This window comes from Plectropomus leopardus, chromosome 10 (genome assembly GCF_026936395.1).
Source record: "Plectropomus leopardus strain MGB_pleo_1.0 chromosome 10, ASM2693639v1, whole genome shotgun sequence".
In the NCBI taxonomy this organism is placed as follows: Eukaryota; Metazoa; Chordata; class Actinopteri; order Perciformes; family Serranidae; genus Plectropomus; species Plectropomus leopardus.
The window spans coordinates 2,273,985-2,282,131 of NC_142185.1; positions in this window are offsets into that span (position 1 = coordinate 2,273,985).

Here is an 8,147-nt window from a genome sequence, read left to right on the forward strand (position 1 = left end):
CATATTCTGCAAAAAAAACTTTTCTGGCCATTACTCATATGCTATCTGAGGAACAGAGGGGGAGATATTTGGTCAGATACTGAATTGGTGACACTGATCACCTGTGCTGATTGTAGAGATTTTCTGTGCTGTTCGGGGAAGATGTGTGTGAAGCATCCATGTTTTCACTGACATGATGTAAAAGGTAAGAGAAAATAGACTGGCGCACGGAGACATACAACAGCCGGCTGGTAGTTTTAAGGATAAAAGAAAGACAAGAATAATGCAGAAGTACATTGTTCCATAATCTGGCCCAAATTAAAGATATTGTAATGTAAGGATTAGACAGATGGAAAAACAAAGTGTCTTAATATGAATAAGGCCTTTCTGTCAATTCAGTGGTTTCTTTAAACAGGATGCTCTTGCAAAAAAGAAAGCTCTCCTGGCAAGAATCTTGCTCAACTTGTGTTGCAACTCATTCACATCATCCAGCAGGGTGAAAATTTTCCTTTGTGTCATGTGTAATCAATGCAATCAACTTGCATAATCCTTAAATTGCACTGTCCTGGTGGCACAACCTATTTAAATCCTTATTTAAAAAATATTTTAATTGACGACAGGTCTTCACCCACTTCCTCACTTATTTTATACTCTTTTATACTCTTTGATACCTCTATTTTTATTTTGTTGGGGTTGCTCTTGTCAAGTTTGGTTGTGCTGTACATTGCAATGTTGTTTTTGTGTCAGTGTTTATTTATTGTTTGTAGTTGGTTGTACTGTCACTGCAGACCAAATTTCCCCCGGAGGGACAATAAAGCTCTCTGATCTGCTCACCTGATTGTGACAGTGCACCTGGTAGACATAGCATGTATTTTGTCCATATGTCAAATATGGTTAAAAAATGGCGTCATCAGGTGAAAAATCAAAACATGTCAGTTTGGATGGGTTTCAGTGGAGCACTTTTTGACCTCAACATTCTGAATGTAACAATTTCATTTCCACAGTGTATTTTAGACTTATTGTAGGAGCTGAGCTGGAAATTCCAAGATTAAATGAAAATGCACAATCTTGTTAAAATGTATGCTATATGCATGAACATTGCCAAAATGATCAAAAAATGAAGAATGAAAAGCATGTAAAATGCACCAAACAGGGGGGTTAAAGGCACAGTGGTGCTTTCAGCAAAATACTAACATCAGCGTGCTAACATGCTCTCAATGAAAATCCTGATGTTTGTACAAGCGTTTATCATTTAGCATGCTAACATTTGCTTTTAGGCAGTAAAGAAGTAGTTCCCAACTGGTCCAACCATGGGGGCCACATTTGTCCTTTATCAAATGTTTAGGCCTTGAAAGAATGACTACTTCCCACATATTCAATTTTATTTCTCAAAAAAAATATGTTGGGTCAGAACATAAAGAAATAAAATATATAGCAAGAAAAAACAGAAAGCACTTCAGAATAAAAGCTCTGTGTGGAAAATTCACTGTACTTCAAAATCAAGTGCTTTTTTTCACAGAAGTTGTGGTCCATTCAGAATTGACTTGCGACCCACCTTTGGACCATGACCTGCCAGTTGGGAATCAATGTACTAAACAAAACGTGCAGCTAAGGCTATTGATGATGAATTGAACTGAAGCCAACATAAATGTCTGTACAAGACGTTAAGTTATTGCTTTGAGATTGAGGTGAGGTCTTTGCTATTGTTTGCTTCACACATCACCAACCAGGTTAAAAAAGCACAGAGAGGGCTCTGCTTCCTACAGTAAGGAGCAATAGAAAGCAAACGGACTGGAAACATCACAAACTGGCATGGTTTGTGCACGGCCCAGGACAGGAAGGCTCTACAGCGGGTGATTAGAACTGCCCAGAACATCACTGGTTCCCATCTACAGAGCATCAGTGACCTCAGTGAAGTGAGGTGTCTGCACAGAGCCCAAAGGATACTGAAAGACAGCAGCCACCCCCAACTAAAAAGTAAGAGGAAAGTATGTTGTCTAAAAAAAATCACAGAAACATCTTACTGAAGCATATCTTTCAAAATATGACAGAAAAGTAATAGCATAGTATGCTGTCAAAAATAAAAAGTCATACTGTAGTATGTTGTCCAATATAGGATAAAAAATGTCATAGTAAAGTAAAATTGATAGTATCATATTACAGTATGTCTTCCACAATATGACAAGAAAGTCATAGTGTAGCAGTACAGTGTAGAATGTCATCCAAAATATGACAAGAAAGCCATAGTATAGCATATCGTCAAAAATATGACAAAAATATATACATGCGGACAAAAAACGGCTTTTGAGCTGCAGGCTTTAAAGTCACAGCAGCGGTGGTTGTTGTGGTGGTGATGGGTGTGGTGGTTTGAGTCGGATACTTAGGAGGAGGATACAACACGGGGATATGGTAGGTCTGAACAGTGCTCTGCGACACCAGCAGATGTTCGCTGATCGTTCGCTGCTCTCGGTCGAACCTGCTGGGAGGCTCTGATCATACCCATCATACACAGCATCACACTGTCAGAATCCTTGGCGGCCAGCCCTCTGTCCTGGCTGCTCAGTGAGTCGGCACGCCGCTGTAAAAGCCGGGCGGCCATCTTTAAGAAAAAAAAATATGACAAAAAATTGACAGGATAGACTGTCGTCCAAAATATGTCAACAAAGTCATAGTATGTCATGTTATCCAAAATTTGACAAAAAAAAGTCATAGTATAGCATGTGGTTCAAAATATGATAAAAAAAAAATTCATAGTATAACATGTTGTCCAAAATATGACAAAAGTTATATTATACTATGTGGTCCAAAATGTGACAAAATCATCATAGTATAGCACATGGTCCAAAATATGACAAAAGTTATATTATACTATGTGGTCCAAAATGTGACAAAATCATCATAGTATAGCACATGGTCCAAAATATGACAAAAAAAGTCATAGTATAGTATGTGGTCCAAAATATGACAAAAAAGTCATATAATAGCATGTCATCCAAAACAGTATTAGTGTTGCATGTCATACAAAATATGACAAAAAAGTCATAGTATATAGTATGTGCTCTAAAATATGACAAGAAAATCATAGTATAGCATATTGTCAAAAATATGACAAAAAAGTTTAGGTATAGTAGGTCATCCAAATATGACAAGAAAGTCATAGTATAGCATGTTGTCCAAAATATGACAAAGAAATTTATAGCATATTGTCAAAAATATGACAAAAAAGTGATAGTATTGTATATCCTCCAAGTTATGACAAAAAGTCATAGTATTACATGACATTCAATATATGACAAAAAAGTCATAGCATAGTATGTTGTTCAAAATATGAAAAAAGAATCATAGTATATTTTCTTGTTCAAAATATTACAAAAAAAATCATAGTATAGCATGTCATCCAATATATGACAAAAATGTCATAGTATAGCATATTGTCCAAAATATTACAAAAAAATCATAGTATAGTATGTGGTACAAAATATGACTAAAGAGCTTTAGTACAGTATGTGGTCCAAAATGTGACAAAAACATCACAGTATAGTATGTGGTCCAAAATATAATAAAATAGTCATAGTATAGTATGGTTTTCAAAAAAGAAAAAAACCAAGGGCGGCACGGTGGCATCGTGGTTAGCACTGCCTCACAGCAAGAGGGTCCCTGGTTTGATCCCGGGTTGGAACGGGGTTTGGTCTGTGGATGGGGGCCCTTCTGTGCAGAGTTTGCATGTTCTCCCTGTGCCCGCGTGGGTGTCTCTGGCTTCCTCCCACAGTCCAAAGACATGCAGCTCAGGTTGATTGGTGACTTTAAATTGCTCTTAGGTGTGATTGTGAGCGTGAAAGGTTTTTTGTCTATATGTGTGACCTGTCCAGGGTGTACTCCACCTTCCGCCTGATGACAGCTGAGATTGGCTCCAGCCCCCCACGACCCTCACAATGAATGAATGAATGAATGAATGAGAAAAAACTCATAGTATAGCATGTCGTCCAAAATATGACAAAAAATTCATAGTGTAGTATGTTGTCCAAAAAATAACAGAAATTACACGGTATAGTATGTTGTCCAAAATATGACAAAAAAAGTAATAATATAGTATGCTGTAAATATGACAAAATTGTCATGGTATAGTATTTTGTCCACAATATGACAAAAAGTGATAGTATAGTATGTTATCCATAATATGACAAAAAGGTCATCATATAGTATGTCCTCCAAATTATGACAAAAATATATATATTACAGTACTGTCTTCCAAATTATGACAAAAAATCATAGTATAGTATGTCTTTGAAAATATGACATAAAAATCATAATAAAGCATGTTGCCCAAAATATGACAAAACAATTCATGGTACAGTTTGTCTTCCAAAATATGAGAAAAAAGATAGTGGAGCATGTTGTCCAAAATATGATAAAAGAATCATAGTACAATATGTGTTCCAAAATATGACAAAAAAGTCATAATATAGTATGTTATTCAAAATGTAAAAGACGCCAAAAAGGTAATAGTATAGAACATGGTCCAAAATAAAAACAAAAAAGTTGTTGTACAGTATGTCATCCAATTATGACAAAAAAATATCATAGTACAATATGTGTTATTGTTACAACCCAGCACGAGAGAGGAAAAGGGAAGCAACTATGAAACCAGATGTAGTTGGTAAAATTAAAGTTATTTATTATAAAAAGTAACTAGGTTTTGAACAAAGGGCCAATGAGTGCTGAAAACAAATGAAAACAAATCTAATTAACTACTCTAACTAACCAAAGACAGAAATACACCTAAACAGCACCCAAACTACTGAACTAGCAATTCACAAAATAAGTTTGTGTAAAATAACAAAATATGTTCTAACTAAGGTCTAAGGCCCAAGATCAAAATACCAGAAGAAGAGTGCCTCAGAATTAATAATAGCTTTAGAAGGCATTTTCAGAGGGTAGCTCCATACTAGAGACACGAAACGAGGCTGTCTCTCTGGAATCGAGGAGCGAAGTCAGAGCCAGGCCTCTTCTGGGGTTGTATGGTGGTGCTCCACTCCCATAGGCTGATGAGAAGTAGCAGCTGCGCACCAATCAGATACTCTCTGGCAGCACCGCACAGGTGGACAGCATCAGGTGGGGGGGGGGGGCTATGGCCATAACAATTATAATAAGTCATATTATAGTATCTTATTCAAAATAGTCAGTGTCGCATGTCTTTCAAAACATGACAAGACATACGTAGTATGGCATGTCGTCCAAAATATAACAAAAAACTCATAGTACAATATTTTTCTTTTCCAAAACATGTCCAAAATATGAGAAACAACTCAAAGTACAGTATGTCATCCAGGATATGACTAAAAGACCATAGTATAGAATGTTATGCTTAAATCCGCAAAAGTTTCTTAGTACAGTATGTCATCCAAAATATCACAAAAAGTTATAATATAGTATGTGTCGTCCAAATTATGACAAAAAAAGTAATACTACAGTATTTTGAACTAAATATGACAATGTTGTACAAAAATCACAGAAACATTATAATTCAGTATGTTGTCCAAATTCAATTCAAATAAATTCATAGTACAGCATGTTGTTAAAAAAAAGCCAAAGCATAGTATATGGTCCAAAATATGAGTAAAAAGTCACAGTACAATATGTCTAAAAAAAAAAATTATAAAAATTAAACAGTATACAATGTCTTAAAAAATATGAGAAAAAAAGTCATTGTACAGTCTCTCGTACAAAACATGCCTCAAAAGTGATAAGACTGTATGTTGTCCAAATTATGATAAAAATGTCATAGTACAGTATGTGGTAAAAAAAAAAAAAAAGTCATAGTATACTAGGTCATCAAAAATATGATGAAAAAGTCAAGTCAAGTCAAGTCAAGTCAAGTCAAGTCAAGTCAAGTCAATTTCATTTATAAAGCCCATTTTCACAAAACACAGTTTGCCTCAGAGGGCTTTATAGCATACAACATCCCTCTGCCCTTAGACCCTCACATCACCTAAGGAAAAACTCCCCAAAAAGAACCCCTGTAACGGGGGAAAGAAATGGAAGAAACCTCAGGAAGGGTGGCAGAGGATGATGAGAGATCCCTCTTCCAGGACGGACAGGCGTGCAATAGATGTCGTAAATAACAATTGAATTACAATTAAGACAAAAAGGGAATGAGAAAGAGAGAGGGGAAGAGCGGGGGAAGAGAGGGGGAGAGATGCACGGCAATAATGGAAATAAACGCATGTCATATTAAAATGATGATGGGTGTGAAATTACTAAATGCACTCTATGATAATAGTGTGGGTGTTGATAAGAGTCCCATGTGTATATTGATTGTGGAGGCATGGCTCATGATAGTAAAGGTTGCGTCAAGCACAATCACGGCACGGGCGCAACCAGGACCTACAACATAGGTGTAGCTTCAGACAGGATGACAGCAACGGCAAAACCAAGACCATGATCAGGGCAGGCTGGGGGTACGGTATCAGTGCAACCACAGCACGAGCACAACCAAAGGCAGGGTCACAGCACCAGCACAGCTATCACCACGATCAGGTGCAGCCAAGATTGCAGCTAGGATCCGGTGAAACTAGGAAACAAGGGAGCAAGAATGCTCCGGAGAGGCAACAGAGTTAGTAAACAGTAAACAGTAAACAGACATGAGCGTTTGCAGATGGAGGGAGCAAGAGAAGGAAAAAGGACCTCAGTGTATCATACAAAGTCCCCCGGCAGATTAAACCTATGTCAGCCTAACTAGGGGCTGGTCCAGGCAACCTGAGCCAGCCCTAGCTTTATCAAAGAGGAAGGTCTTAAGTCTACCCGTAAAAGTGGAAACAGTGTCTGCCTCCCTGACCGAAACTGGAAGATGGTTCCATAAAAGTGCAGCATGGTAGCTGAAGGCTCTGGCTCCCATCCTACTTTTGGAGACTTTAGGAACCACTAGTAACCCTGTGTTGTCAAAACGCAGTGATCTTGAGGGTTGGTAAGGAACTATGAGCTGTGACAGATAGGATGAAGCCTATTTTAAACTAAAGGAAAATGGAATGTGTTTTGGCTGTCTGTGTAAAGGACACGTCAGCAAACACTACTCATCCCAGGATACTGCATATCCACCGAAGAAAGAGTGACATGGACAAAGAGCAAACAGAAATGAAAGAAACAGCCGAATGCAGTGCTGTAGCCTCTGTTCAGACAAGTGGTCTCACTGGGGCCGGTGAGGATAACTGCAAACTCTCGATAGTGCCTGCACATGTCAAGGCCAGGAAAGGGAACGCTACAGTGCATACCTATGCATTTCTTGACCCAGGTAGCACTGCATTATTTTGCACAGTGAGTCTGATGAATAAGCTCAACCTGCAGGGAAGAAAGACAAATATTCTGTTGAGAACCATGGATCAAAGGAAGGTTGTGGAAACCAGTATTGTTTCTGGCTTAGAAGTTGCTGGACTGGACAGCAGCATTTTTGTGATCTCCCAGGCATGTACACTCAGAAGACTTTGCCTGTGCATAAAGGAAACATCCCACATCAAACCGTTTTCAATCAATGGCATCATCTGAAAAGGGTTTACTTACCTGAAATCAACTCTGAGATAGAGTTGCTGATTGGCTCAGATTTACCAAAGGCTCTGGAACCACTTGATGTAGTGGCCTGGTCTGGTGGCCTGATTGAGATTACAATCAAAGCATGGTGGAATATAGAATGACAGTCCATCTATTTGGAGCAATTTCATCTCCAAGTTGTGCAAACTTTGCCCTCAGAAGATATGCTCAGGACAACATGGACCAGTTTAGCCTTCAAGCTGTAAATGCCATCCATAACAACTTTTATGTGGATGACTGCCTCACTTCAGCTGCCTCAGAGGAAGATGCAATAGCTCTTTATAATGAGCTGTGAGCAATTTGTTCCAGGGACGGATTTTTCCTGAATAAGTGGAACAACAGTTATCATGTGTTAGCTGCCATACCTGAAACAGAGAGAGCAAAAGAAATGAAGAATATGGATTTGGAACATGACAACCTACCTGTGGAGCGGGTGTCGGGTGTACAGTGGTGTGTTCATTCAGATGCTTTCAAGTTTAAAATTACCTTAAAAGACAGACCTGTCACAAGAAGGGGGATTCTTTCAACGGTCAGTTCCATATATGATCCCCTAGGAATACTGGCACCTGTGGTCCTGACTGCCAAGA